A 15,617-nucleotide genomic window follows, 5' to 3' on the forward strand; every position below is an offset into this window, starting at 1 on the left:
GAAAGTTTTCTAGAAACTAGAAGCCGCCCAATAATGGGACTAGTGACGCAAAGCACATTGGGTGGGTGCCACTAAAAATTAATTGTATGAGGTATTAAGTAACTAGCCATTATATTACTCATTGCTGAAAACATAATATATTAGTTATTACACTTGCATGAAAGTAATTGTTACAGTTACTCATTACTTTTAAAAGTAATATATTATCTGCGTGTATACTTCCTGACTGCCCCAAGATGGGTCTTTCTAACTCTGGAGAGAGTTGACAATTTCCAGGCTCAGAAGAGGGCCTCTTCCATCCTTGCAGCACCTAGCCAACACTGCGCAGAGGAGATATGATAGAGATCTATAAATACTGAGTGGAGTGGAACAGGTAGACATGAAGTTTACTCTTTCCAAAAATACAAGGACTAGAGTCCATGAATTGAATCTATACTTTGTAAATTTAAAACAAATCAGAGAACATGTTTCTTCACACAATATGCAATTCAACTTTGGAATTAGTTACCAGAGAATGTAGTAAAAGCAGTTAGCTTATTGGGGGGGGGGGGGTGCTGAAAAGTTCTCAGGCCAACCAAGAAGGAAATGACATGGAACCATGAAACTTGTAAGTTATTCCACATATTCACCCCTAAGTGCAACACACTTAGAACATCATGTCTGAATTTTCTGTAACCCTTCCAAAAATACTCTGATGTCTGGTCACAAATACTGCTCTGCTGCTGCAAATCACTTTTGCATCACTCAAAAGTGGTCATTATAAGCCAGGGGTCTCAAAGTCCCTCCTTGAGAGCCGCAATCCAGTCGAGTTTTCAGGATTTCCCCAATGAATATGCATTGAAAGCAGTGCATGCACATAGATCTCATGCATATTCACTAGGGATATCCTGAAAACCTGACTGGATTGCGGCCCTCAAGGAGGGACTTTGAGACCCCCTGTTATAAGCAGTATATAAATACTGAAATAAATAAATAAATCCTTTCAAACTTTTTAAGGTCTGGAAACAGAAAATAATTAGATGGAGCAAGATCTGGCGAGTAGGATGGATGGTCTATACCAGTGGTTCCCAACCCTGTCCTGGAGGACCACCAGGCCAATCGGGTTTTCAGGCTAGTCCTAATGAATATGCATGAAGCAGATTTGCATGCCTGTCACTTCCATTATATGCAAATCTCTCTCATGCATATTCATTAGGGCTAGCCTGAAAACCCGATTGGTCATCTAGGACAGGGTTGGAAACCACTGGTCTATACAATGAAACCAAAACTGTTTCAAGTTTTATTTTATATACCGCCTATCAAGGTTATCTAAGCGGTTTTTATAATCAGGTACTCAAGCATTTTCCCTCTCTGTCCCGGTGGGCTCACAATCTATCCATCGTTTTGCCAGCCTTGTGAGCAGGTGCATTGTTTTGCAAAAAGCGTACTCTTTCCGCAGCTTCCGCCTCCTTTTTTTCTTTCAATGCGTCCTTTAATCAGCACAGAAAGTTACAGTTCAAACCCATTAGAGAGATTTAGGTAAAGAAATGCTTGATATATCCAATGAGAGCGCTTAAAGGCTCAGGACTCTCCTACCTCATGGACTTCATCAATAAATCATTACAGTCTGGACAAGTTCCACTTAAATGAAAATTCTCACACATAAGAATAACCTTACTGGGTCAGACCAATGGTCCATTAAGCACAGTAGCCCGTTCTCACAGTGGCCAATTCAGGCCCCTAGTACCTGGCCAAAACCCAAGGAGTAGCAACAGTCCATAAAACCGATCCAGGGCTAATGTTTAATCACATTTTTAATAAACTTGGAAACTTTTCCTCCAGGAAATTGTCCAAACCTTTCTTAAAACCAGCTACACTATCCGCTCTTACCACAACCTCTGGCAATGCACTCCAGAGCTTAACTAGTCAATGAGTGAAAAAATATTTCCTCCTATTGGTTTTAAAAGTATTTCCCTGTAACTTCGAGTGTTTCCTAGTCTTTGTAATTTTTGACGGAGTAAAAAAATCAATCCACCTAGCCCATTCTGAAAAATAAAGAAAAAGACCTAGAAGATCTCTCCAACTACAGACCAACCAACTGTGGATATCTAAACTAATAGACAAACTAGCCTGCTAACAAATATCAGATTTCCTAGAAAACTCACCAAAGCTAGACCAGACCCAATCAGGGTTAAAAAGACACCTGAGCATGGAAACTGTACTAGTAGCAGTACAGGACTCGGTCATCAAACACCATGCTAAAGGAGATGTGATGCTGGGGTTCCTGGACCTCTCAGCAGCCTTCAACCTAATCCAACACACACTGGTAAAATCAAGATGCATAGAATTGGGCCTTAAAGGAAAAGTCATGGCATGGATAGAGTCCTTTCTAACCAAAAGACTAACGAGAGTAGAATGCAGGGGATTTCAAGCAATCGGAAATAGACCTAGGGGGATCCTTAGGGATCTGCTATATCACCCATGCTGTTCAACATCTTCCTCCAACCACTGGGGAAGGTTACATCTACGCAGGCGATGTCCAACTGATCAGTCCACTAAAGAAACAGGATGAGAAAACTAAACAGGGGATCAAAATAGGCCTAGAGAAAATCTTTGGTTGGTTCAAAACAAATGGACTAGCAGCTAACAAGGAAAAAATAGAACTACAGTATTCCTAATTAACAAATGGGGAGAAAATAGCCCAAGATATCCACAAATTCAGAATGGAAATACCATAAAATCATTCATGGAAGGGGTGAGAAACCTAGGACATGATAATACAGAGCCAATGCATTATGAAAAATGCATATGGAAAACTCTACTGGGTTAGAGGACTTAAACTCTACTTCACCCATCAAGCAATGTCCAACGTAACAATATCCCTTCTACTCTCAATCTTTGACTACTGCATTGCAATCCTGCTGGGGTTCCCGAAGTACATACTCAGACAGATCCAAATAGTATGAAACACAGCAGCAAGAATTTTGCTGGGAAAATCGAGGCAGATGAGTGCCGCCCTGCTACTGCGTCACTAAGGAAAGTTAGGCAGGAGTTCAAACAGAGTGACAGGAAATGGCAAAAGACAGGGGATGTTGAAGATAGGGAGAGTTATCAGATAAGATTAAAGGAGTATATTTGGCTATGTGATGTGGAGAAAGCAGAAATATTTAAAAACAAAATTAAGATGGCTGGTAATGACATTAAACTTTAGGCTCAAACTTAATTCAGAAAAAACAACTTTCTTCGTTGCTTCATCACATCCGCTTGACACCAAAACACTACTATGTCTCAATAAACTTAGTTACCCTATCCAGCCCATCATAAAGATACTAGGTGTAACTCTGGATCAATGCCTAACCATGAAAGACCAGGTAGACTCCTTAATCAGAAAGGGATTCTTTACTCTCTGGAAACTCAGATCCATTAAAGCTTATTTCGATACATCGGCATTCAGAACCCTAGTCCAATCCCTCGTACTAGGTCTACTTGATTACTGTAACATCGCTTATTTAGCAATTTCCCAAAAGAATATGCGACGTTTACAATTGATGCAAAATGCAGCAGTCAGACTGATCTTTGGACTAAAGAAATTTGACCATGTGACACCCTACTATCGGCAGATGCATTGGCTGCTGATGGAGGCACGCATAAAGTTTAAATTCGCATGTTTCTGCTTTAAAGCATTATACGGACTTGCCCCTAAATACATAACTGACCTTTTCTCCTTCTCAGCCAACAAACACAAGAGAAGCTCACATTCCAACTTTGTTTCCCCCCCAGTGAGAGGTTGTAAACTGAAAAAACCAAATGAATACCTTCTCTCACACCAAGCAGTATCATGGGGTAAAGACCTAGAACAATTGCTTTTGCCCACTACTTATGAGGAATTTAGGAAACGTCTAAAAACACACCTGTTCCTAAAGCATCTAGACAACTGATCCACTCATCTCTCTCCCCTCAATAGCGATTAACTTGTCCTATTGATCACTTTCTCCTCAACAATGGATTTCCTGTCCTATTAGTTCTCTTTCTTCCACCCCTCTTAAAGTCAATCAATTTGTACCTTTGCTTAATCTTTTGTAAACCTCATAGAACTTCACGGTACTGCGGTATATAAGCTGTTGTTATTATTATTATATTATTATTATTAAACAGCATTTTAATGTAACATAGAAACATAGAATATGACGGCAGAAAAGGGCCACTGGCCCAACAAGTCTGCCCACTCTAAGGACCCTCCCCCCTAAGCACTTCCACGAACTGAACCCACATGCTTATCCCATTTTTTCTTAAAATCGAGCACGTTGCTTGCCTCAATTATCTGAAGTGGAAGATTATTCCAACGATCAACCACCCTTTCAGTGAAGAAATACTTCCTAGTGTTGCTATGAAATTTCCCACCCCTGAGTTTCAACGGATGCCCTCTTGTTGCCGTAGGTCCTGTAAGGAAAAAGATATCTTCTTCTACCTCAATACAGCCAGTTATCATATCTCCCCTCTCTCTGCGTTCTTCGAGAGAGTATAGCTGCAACTTACCTAGACGTTCCTCATATGGGAGATCCTTGAGTCCCGAGACCATCCTGGTGGCCATTCGCTGAATCGACTCCACTCTCAGCACATCCTTTTGATAATGTGGCCTCCAAAATAAAACACAATATTCCAAATGAGGTCTCACCATCAGTGGCGTACCTAGGGTATGTGGCACCCGGGGCCCATCATTTTTTGACACCCCCCCCATGTAAAAAAATATTTTTTGTAATAACCATGAAAAATAAATGGTCATAATAGTAACAGGCACTGAAAATTTTCTTTTATTGAACCTCATATATGTAACCATTAATCCAAACAACATAAATTATGTCTGAATTGTCATGACATCAGAAGTACATATGGAGTAGTTGCAGGTGATGCTTGGGACAGTTCTGATTGTGTTAGTTCGGTTTTATGTGTTTTTTGAATAGAAGGGTTTTTATTTCTTTTTTGAAGGTTTTGTAGTTTGTGGTCGAGGTCAATAGGTTGTAGAGTTGGGGGTCGAGTGTTAGGAGGTTGTTGAACAGTTTTTTTCTTTTGACGATTTTGGTTGGAGGGTGTGTGAATGGTGCGTGAGTTCTCCTATGTCTGGTTGAAGTGGATTTAATTATTTAGCTGAAGAAATTAGTAACCCCCCCCCATTCCACACACATTAATTCTCTTCCATTTTTGTTCCCATTCTAAAAAACACTGATAAGTTCCCAGAAAAAAAAATACATTAAAATAAGTGAAAACAAAGGCCCCTACAGATGAGAACATTACATAAGAATAGCCTAACTGGGTCAGACCAATGGTCCATCATGCCCAGTAGCCCATTCTCATGGTAACCAATCCAGGTCACTAGTACCTGGTCAAACCCCAAAGAGTAGCAACATTCTATGCCACCGATCCAGGGCAAGCAGACACTTTCTCCATGTCTTAATAACAGATTATGGACTATTCCTCCAGGAATTTGTCCAAACCTTTCTTAAAATCAGCAATGCTATTTGCTTTTACCATAATTTCTGGCCACTTCATTTTTAAGCTTAGATCTTTCCTTCCAAACAGAGACCTTGTTAGATGTCAAATACAGAAAGAACAAGGTAACTTCACAAGGACTTAGCTGTGCAGGAAATGTGAATCTCCTCATACACCCACCATATAGTGCAAAAATGTGCAAAGGTCTGTTTTTTTATTTCGATCACTACATAGCCTAATGCCACACAAGCAGCGCTGTTACAAACATATTCTGAAGGTCAATGCTAAGGTTAACAAAGTTTCCTTCCTTGGACCACAAGGAGATACTGACAAACCACTGGAAGAGATCCCAAAACAACTACCCAGGCACAACACCCAAAGACCCACTCAGTGTGTGAACCAGTTGAGTGGAGTGGACTAACTGGGGGGTGGAAATGGGCCCGGAGTTTGCTCAGCAGAATTTCCCAGACCACCTCTTCCTCTCAACACATTGACACGCTGCCGCCACCACCACCACCATTAGGACATCAGAGGAGGGGCGGGACCGCGGCGCAGAAAGCAGCGCCGAAGCAACTCAGGGATCGCTGACATCGCAATCCCACTGCGGGCTGCTTCATAGGTGGTGCAGGGAGGCCAGGGGGGCGAGCGGTCCTTCGGGGGTGGGGGGGGACTGAACGGCAAGGCCGGGAGCACCCCCTCAGGGCTTGCACCTGGGGCAGACCTCCCCCCCCTTAGTACGCTACTGCTCACCATGGACCTATACAACGGCATCACAACTTCGGGCTTCCAGCTGACAAAACTTCTTCAGATGCATCCCAGCATTTGCCTAGCTTTGTATGAAGCTTTCTCTACTTGATTGGTAGTCTTCATATCTTCACTAATGATTACTCCTAGGTCGCATTCTGCAGCAGTTTTTCTTAAGGTCTCACCATTCAGAGTGTAAGTACTGCATGGATTTCTGCTAACAAGGTGCATAACGTTAAATTTTTTGCCATTAAAACTCAGTTGCCAAGTTGCGGACCATTGTTCCAGTAAGAGTAGGTCCTGCGTCATACTGTCGGGCATTGTGCTTTTGCCCACTATGTTGCACAGTTTAGCTTCGTCAGCAAATAATGCAATTTTACCTTGAAGTCCGTGAGGCAGGTCCTGTACAAAGATATTAAATAGGATAGGACCCAAGACCAAGCCCTGCGGCATTCCACTGATCACTTCCAATGCTTCGGAGGGAGTACCATTTACCACCACCCTCTGAAGTCTGCCGCTGAGCCAGTCTTTAACCCATGCCGTCAATGTTTCCCCTAATCCCAATGAACTTATCTTGTTCAATAACCTACAGTGTGGGACACTGTCAAAAGCCTTACTAAAGTCCAAGTACATGATATCCAGGGACTCTCCCATATCTAGCTTTTTCGTTACCCAGTCAAAGAAACTGATCAGATAGGATTGGCAGGACTTTCCCTTTGTAAATCCATGTTGGTGGGGATCCCTTAGTCTTTCATCGTTCAGGATCGTATCTAATTTGTGTTTAATCAACGTTTCCCTAAGTTTACACACTATCGATGTGAGACTTACCTGTCTGTAATTTTCAGCCTCCGTCCTGCATCCCTTTTTGTGCAACAGAATGACGTTAGCTGTTTTCCAGTCCAATGGGATTCTTCCTGAACTCAGGGAAAGATTGAAGAGCGTAGCTAATGGTTCTGCAAGGACATCTCTCAACTCCCTAAGTACTCTGGGATGTAGTTTATCCGGTCCCATGGCTTTGTTCACTTTGAGCCTTGATATTTCTTGGTAGACGCTGCCGGTGGTAAATTCAAAATTCCGGAACGGGTTATTTGAGCTCTCCCTTGCCTGCAGCTGTGGACCGGCTTTATTGGAGTCCAATTCCACATATTTACCGTCAGGTTTCCTAAGGCGCACTAGCCCATCTATGTTTCTTTTTCTGTCACTAACATACCTGAAAAAGGATTTATCCTCTTTTTTGATATTCTTTGCTAGATTCTCTTCCATCCGAAGTTTGGCATCTCTGACTGCTGTTTTGACAGTTCTAGATTTCGCCAGATAGGCTTCTTTAGCTTCTAGTCTTTCTGATTGAATGTAGTGCAGTTTTTAGTTAGGGGATATGACTGATTTAGAATGGAATAATTTTATCAAATTATACAAGTACACTAAATCATACTTCATTTTGGACTCCTGTCCCCCAGAAATTATGAAAGCAGCACTATTAGACTTTAAACTAACTGTTAAATTATTTGTCTGATAATTTAAAAAATGGAAAATTCCTTACTAAAAATGGTCACCCCAATTCCAAAAAATTGTAAAGAATCATTAGCATCAGTAACCAACTATAGACCAGTAGCATCCATTCCATTTTTTGTAAAAATCATGGAAGGATTGGTACATACCCAACTGATGGAATATCTTGATCAGTTCTCTCTTTTACATGAAACTCAATCTGGATTCAGACCTCTGTTTAGCACTGAGACAGTAATTGCGGCCATCTTGGATAATTTATGTTTGTTTAGTAGGGGCCTTAATGCCCTGATTATGCAATTTGATATGAGCTCTGCTTTTGACTTAGTGAACCATGGGAAATTGTTACAATGCTTAGATGCAATTGGTATTAGAGGAGAGGTGTTAGACTGGTTCCGAGGCTTCCTTATGTCCCGTACCTATCAAGTACGTTTTAATTACAATCTCTCTTATACCTAAACTAAACCTTAAGTTTATATACTGCATCATCTCCACGGATGTGGAGCTCGGCACGGTTTACAAGAACTTAAAATATAGGAAGAGAAGGAAAAAAAAGGTTTACATGAACTTATATATAGAAGAGAAGAGTAAGGGGGGATAGAATTACATTTTAGTGAAAAGCCAGGTTTTCAGTTGCTTGCGGAATAATTGGAGGGAGCCCAGGTTCCGCAGCGGGGTAGTAAGGTCGTTCCAAAGACCTGTGATTCTGAAGAGAAGGGATTTTCCCAGTTTGCCTGCATAGCGAATACCGTGTAGAGAGTTTATACCTTTGTGCGGGTCTGGTAGAGTCAGGACTTGAGGAGTTATAAGATAGTGGGATTAAGGGAGGAAGGATGCCATGAATGATCTTAAAAGCCAGGCAGGAGCATTTGAAATGGAAATCACTGGGAGCCAGTGAAGTTTGGCTAGGAGTGGGGAGACATGGTCAGACTTGCATTTTGCAAAGATCAACTTGGCTGCAGTATTCTGGATTAGCTAGAGTCTTTGAAGACTTTTTTTTGATAGGCTTAAATAGATGGCATTGCAGTAGTCTAGTTTGGAGAGGATGATGGATTGGACAAGGACAGCAAAATGTTGTTGGCGAAAATAGGATCTTACTTTCCTCAGCATGTGGAGGCTGAAAAAGCATGATTTAGCCAAGGAGTTGAGGTGGTCATTGAAGGAGAGAGAAGAATCGATAATGATGCCAAGGACCTTGCTTGAGAACTCAAGCTGCAGTGCAGCGCCTGAGGGTAGTGTGAAGAGGGTGGGCAGGTGTTCTAATTTTGGGCCGAGCCAGAGTAATTTTGTTTTTGATTCATTCAATTTTATCTGTACCGAGAAGGACCAGGAATGGAGTCTCATTATGCAAGCTGTAATGTTCTCATGGAGGTCTGGTCTGTCTCAAGGAGGACAAGGATGTCATCAGCGTATGTGTAGATTGTTTCAAGGGGGGATAATTGGAGGAGTTTCAGGGAGGACATATAGATGTTAAAGCGAATAGGGGATAGGGATGATCCCTGAGGGACACCGCAAGATGGTGTCCAAGGAACGGACATGGTGCCATTTGTGTTGACAATGTAGGAGCAAAAGCGTAAGAAGTTTGAGAACCACTTTAGAACGGTGGAGTCAATTCCTATCTCGGAAAGTTGATAAAGTAGTATGTCGTGGTGGACAACATCGAAAGCTGCAGAGAGATCGAATTGTAATAGGACAGCGAATTTGTTACGAGAATGTAGTTGTTGCACCTTAGAAATTAAGGAAACTAGGAGGGATTCATAGAAACATAGAAACATAGAAATAGACGGCAGATAAGGGCCACGGCCCATCAAGTCTGCCCACTCCAGTGATCCTCGCTATCTATCTTTGCGGATAGATCCCACATGTCTATCCCATCTGGCCTTAAAATCCGCCACACTGGTGGCCTCAATAACCCGAAGTGGAAGACTATTCCAGCGATCAACCACCCTTTCAGTGAAGAAGAACTTCCTAGTGTCACTGTGCAGTTTCCCGCCCCTGATTTTCCACGAATGCCCCCTTGTTGTCGCGGGACCCTTGAAGAAGAAGATGTCTTCTTCCACCTTGATGCGGCCCGTGAGATATTTGAATGTCTCGATCATATCTCCCCTCTCTCGACGCTCCTCGAGTGAGTAGAGCTGCAAATTCCCCGCCCGCTCCTCGTACGGGAGCTCCCTGAGTCCCGAGACCATCCTGGTGGCCATCCTCTGGACCGACTCCAGTCTCAGCACATCCTTGCGGTAATGCGGCCTCCAGAATTGCACACAGTACTCCAGGTGCGGTCTCACCATGGATCTATATAGTGGCATAATGACTTCAGGTTTACGGCTGATGAAACTCCTGCGTATGCAACCTATGATTTGCCTTGCTTTGGATGAAGCTTGCTCCACTTGGTTTGCCGACTTCATGTCTTCCCTGACAATCACTCCCAAGTCTCTTTCTGCTACAGTTCTTGTCAGGATCTCGCCATTTAGGGTGTAGATCTTGCATGGATTCTGGCTTCCCAGGTGCATGACTTTGCATTTTTTGGCATTGAAACTGAGTTGCCAGGACCTAGACCAGTGCTCCAGCAGAAGTAAGTCATGCACCATATCGTCTGTCATTGCTTTTTTGTCTGTTGTGCTTTTGCTCACTACATTGCACAGTTTGGCATCATCGGCAAACAATGTTATTTTACCTCGAAGCCCTTCTGTCAGGTCTCTTATATAGATGTTGAACAAGATCGGGCCCAGGACGGAGCCCTGTGGCACTCCACTTATCACCTCCGACATCTCGGAGGGAGTGCCATTCACCATCACCCTCTGAAGCCTACCTCCAAGCCAGTTCCCAACCCATTTGGTTAAAGTGTCGCCCAAACCTAAAGAACTCATCTTGTTCAGCAACCTGCGGTGTGGCACGCTATCAAATGCTTTGCTGAAATCCAGATAGACGATGTCCAGGGACTCACCAACATCCAGCTTCCTCGTCACCCAGTCAAAGAAGCCGATCAGGTTGGATTGGCACGATCTCCCCTTAGTAAATCCATGTTGGCAGGGATCCCGCAGATTCTCCTCGTCCATGATCCTATCCATTTGGTGTTTGATTAGGGTTTCCATTAGTTTGCTCACTATTGAAGTGAGACTCACTGGTCTGTAGTTTGCCATATCCACCCTGGAGCCTTTCTTGTGTAGTGGAATGACGTTAGCCGTCTTCCAGTCCATCGGGACGTTACCTGTACTAAGGGAGAGATTAAAGAGCGCGGATAGTGGTTCCGCCAAGACATCTCCCAAGACATCTCGCCAAGACATCTTCGGTGCTGAAGCTGGGTCTGAAGCCATATTGGTAGGGAAGGAGGATGGAGAATCTCTCTAGGTAAGAAGAGAGCTGGGTGGCGACTATGGCCTCTAGCAATTTAGTTAGGAGAGGGATATTTGCTATGGGGCGGTAGTTAGATGGTAAGGAAGGGTTGAGATCGGCTTTTTTCAGAAGACGGGACAAGGCAATGTGTCCCATTTCTATGGAGAACAGGCCCGATAGTAAAGCAGAATTTATAAGCCTGGTAAGGGTTGAGATGGCCTGCGCTGGAATGTTTTCGTAAAGGTAGGAAGGGAAAGGATCCAGGATGCAATTGCAGGATTTCAGTTTGAGACAGAGTATAGAGATCTGGGATTCGGATACGAGTTCAAAGGCAGTCTAGGATCTAACAGCAGGGATAGGGTTGGAGACAGAGAATTGTAAGAGACTGCTGGGGGGAAGAACTCTGTAAGGTAGTAATCATTCCGTTGAAAAATTTAGCTAGGTCGTTTGCGGATGGGGGGGGAAGGGGAAAAAAGTGGAGTCGTTTTTTGAGGTTAGGTTGCGCCAGATGTTGAACAGTGTACTATTTTGGTTTTTTGATCTGGTGATTTTATCTCCATAGAAATTCTTCCTTGCTTTTTATAGTACTGTGTTATAGAACTTGATGTTGTCTCTCCAGGATTGTCTGTCTGAATGGGATTTCGATTTTTTTCATTTATGTTCCAGGGCTCGACATTTCTGCTTTAATTCCTTGTGGTATGGAAGATACTAGGGAGCCTTGCGGGAGTGGGAGATAGGTTTAGTAGACAAAGGGGCAAGAGCACGGTAGGTAGTCCCAGAAAGGGTTACCCAATTATGCCAGTTGGAATCTGGGTTGGCATGTTTAGGAAAAGGGGGGAGTTGGTTGAGAAACTGGGTCCAGAACAGTTCAGTCGTGATTTTTTTTGCGGTAGGTGATAGAGTGTGTGGGTCGGGGTGGAGTGCCAAGATGAGACATGAAAATGGGAAGGCAGAAAGAGTCTAGAAGGTGATCAGACCAGGGGACATGTTCCCAACGGGCCTCTTCAGCAGAAGTTTTGTGCTCGGCCAGGTCAAGGAAGCTGAAGATGTCTAGTGTATGCCCCTTATCGTGGGTAAGGGTGGGCGAAGGAGCGGTGAAGCCTAGGGAGGTGAGGAAGTCTTTGAATTTGGTTGCATCCTTGCTGGTGTTATCGTCTAGGTGGAGATTAATATCTCCAATGATCAGTAGTCTCTGGAATTTTAGGAAAGCCCTTGTTATGGTCTCGAGAACGAGTTCAGAGGATTTGTTCCAGGGGGTTGGTGGGCAGTAAACTAACAGGATATCTAATGGGTAGGGATGAAGTTCATCGTTGACTGAAGCTAACATGAATTCTAAAGAGGTATGGCTGCCCTTTTCAAGGAGCTGGACATTGAAGAATGATTTGTAAAGCAGAGCCAGGCCTCCTCCTTTCCGGTTGATTCTAGGTGAGAAGAGGCCATAGAAGCCAGGGGGAAAGAGTTTGTTTTGTGTGAATAAATCATCTTTTTCGATCCATGATTCTGTGATGCACAAGAAACCTGGATCGAAGTTTCTGAGTAGGTCTTTTAGTATTTGGGTCTTATTGCGGACTGATCTGGCGTTACAGTAGAGTATTGGGACTGGGGTGAGAGAGTCGGAGGTAAGGTTGGGTTGGTTGGCTGGAGGAACAGGCTTTAAAGAAGTGTGATTACCTGGAGTAATCCATCTGGTGTTCCGAAGGGGTCACCACTATCCCCATTACTTTTCAACGTTTACATGTCATCATTAAGAGCGCAATTGACCCAGCTGGGAATAAAATTATTCAGCTACGCAGATTTTATGATCATTATCCCATTCGCTACCTCTCTCTCTGAAGTTACTCCTATGGCAACATAAGTAAGAACATAAGCAATGCCTCCGCTGGGTCAGACCTGAGGTCCATCATGCCCAGCAGTCCGCTCACGCGGTGGCCCAACAGATCCAGGACATATGCAGTAATCCTCTATCTATACCCCTCTATCCCCTTTTCCAGCAGGAAATGGTCCAATCCTTTCTTGAACCCCAGTACCGTACGCTGCCCTATTACGCCCTCTGGAAGCACATTCCAGGTGTCCACCACACGTTGGGTAAAGAAGAACTTCCTAGCATTCGATTTAAATCTGTCCCCTTTCAATTTTTCCAAATGCCCTCTTGTTCTTTTATTTTTCGAAAGTTTGAAGAATCTGTCCCTCTCCACTCTCTCTATGCCTTTCATGATCTTGTAAATCTCTATCATATCCCCTCTAAGTCTCCTCTTCTCCAGGGAAAAAGAGTCCCAGTTTCTCCAATCTCTCAGCGTATGAAAGGTTTTCCGTACCTTTTATCAGAAGTGTCGCTCTCCTCTAAACCCTCTCGAGTATTGCCATATCCTTCTTAAGGTACAGCAACCAATATTGGACGCAGTACTCCAGATGCAGATGCACCATCGCCCGATACAACGGCAGGATAACTTCTTTCGTTGATTATACCTAGCATTCTATTCGCTCTCTTAGCGGCCGCTGCGCACTGTGCCGTCGATTTCATTGTCATGTCTACCATTACCCCAAGTCCCTTTCTTGGGGGTAATGGGCATCGGCTGGGAGAACTAGCAGGGAGCGAAGAGCAGGCAGAGAACAGAAGTGAAGGAACCAAGAGGAGCTGAGGCAGGAGGTAGAAAGGAGCCGGAAACTAAGGACAGCGGCAAGAGTATGCTCTGCCCACCCCCACCGCGTTGGTAAGGTCAGAACCCAAACTCCCCCTTAAAAGGGGTGGAGCCAACAGCACACACCGCAATGAGCACCGGCTGGGAGAACTAGCAGGGAGCGAAGAGCAGGCAGAGAGTAGAAGCGAAGGAACCAAGAGGAGCCGAGGCAGGAGGCAGAAAGAAGCCAGAAGCTAGGGGCAGCGGCGAGAGTAAGATCCGCCCACCCTCACCGCATCGTCAAGGTCAGAGCCCGAACTCCCCCTTAAAAGGGGCGGAACCAACGGCACGCAGCCATTCGGCGCACAGCAAAGGCCTTAGCGAGAGCGCCTTTGCGATGGGCCAAGTCACTACACCCAAGGATACCAGGGAAGGCAGCAATCAAGCAGAGAGAGAGAGAGAGAGAGGACACCAGCAGCAGGCAGAGAGAGAGAGAGAGGACACCAGCAGCAGGCAGAGAGAGAGAGAGAGAGAGGACACCAGCAGCAGGCAGAGAGAGAGAGAGAGAGAGGACACCAGCAGCAGGCAGAGAGAGAGAGAGGACACCAGCAGCAGGCAAAGAAAGAGAGAGAGAGAGAGAGGACACCAGCAGCAGGCAGAGAGAGAGAGAGGACACCAGTAGCAGGCAGAGAGAGAGAGAGAGGATACCAGCAGCAGGCAGGGAGAGAGAGAGAGAAGACACAAAGCAGACACAGAGGGCACTTACATACGTAACATCAGCAGGTCACACGTAAACTGTTAACTGTTTCTTAAAGTAGGAACGACAATGGAAGCAGAGGGAAACCAGAAGATGAGCTTTCCAGTGTTCTGCACAGACTGTCATATGTATAACTACCTCCCCTCGGGGAGACAGTCATATGTATGCGGTCGTAGTCAAGAGCTGAAAAGCTTGAAGAAGGAAGTAAAGTGACTAGGGTACAAGATACAGGAGCTGGAAGAACTCTACACTACAGAGGACCCAGTCAGGACAGCTGAAGACTTCATAAGAACATAAGAAACGCCTTCACCAGATCAGACCAAGGTCCATCTAGTCCTGCGATCCGCACACGCGGAGGCCCATTTAGGTGCTCCTTTTTGGAGACCCGGTTTTCCCGTATCCCTCAATATGATCTGCAAGAAGGTGTGCATCCAACATGCGTTTGAAACCCAGCACAGTATTTTCTGCCACCACCTCCTCCGGGAGAGCATTCCAAGCGCCCACCACTCTTTGTGTGAAACAGAACTTCCTGACATTTGTCCTGAACCTGCTGCCATTCAGTTTTAGGCTATGACCTCTTGTCCGCGTCACATCTGAAAATGTCAGTAATGCTGCTTCCTGGTCAATTTGATCAAATCCCTTTAATATTTTAAAAGTCTCTATTAGATCCCCACGCAGTCTTCTCTTTTCGAGGGTGAACAGTCCCAGTTTTCCGAGGCGTTCCATGTAGCTTAAATTCTCCATGCCTTTGACTAGTTTCGTGGCTCGCCTCTGTACCCTCTCCAACAGAATTTTATCCTTCTTAAGGTATGGAGACCAGTGTTGGACACAGTATTCTAAGTGTGGTCTGACCATTGTTCTGTAAAGTGGCATTATAACATCTTCCGACCTACTTGTGATCCCCTTCTTAATCATGCCTAACATCCTATTTGCTTTCTTCACCGCCGCCGTGCATTGAGCCGATGGTTTTAGGGTTCTATCTATCAGCACCCCCAAATCCCTTTCTTGTTCGCATTTGGCTAATGTTACCCCCGATATCTTGTATTCATGTTCTTTGTTTTTCTTTCCCAAATGCATCACCTTGCATTTGTCTATGTTAAAACTCATCTGCCACTTTATCGCCCATGTTTCCAGCTGATTTAGATCTTTCTGAAGATCCTCACAGTCCCTTTGAGAGCCAACCGCCCGACATA

The sequence above is a fragment of the Geotrypetes seraphini genome, chromosome 10, assembly GCF_902459505.1.
Source record: "Geotrypetes seraphini chromosome 10, aGeoSer1.1, whole genome shotgun sequence".
NCBI lineage: Eukaryota > Metazoa > Chordata > Amphibia > Gymnophiona > Dermophiidae > Geotrypetes > Geotrypetes seraphini.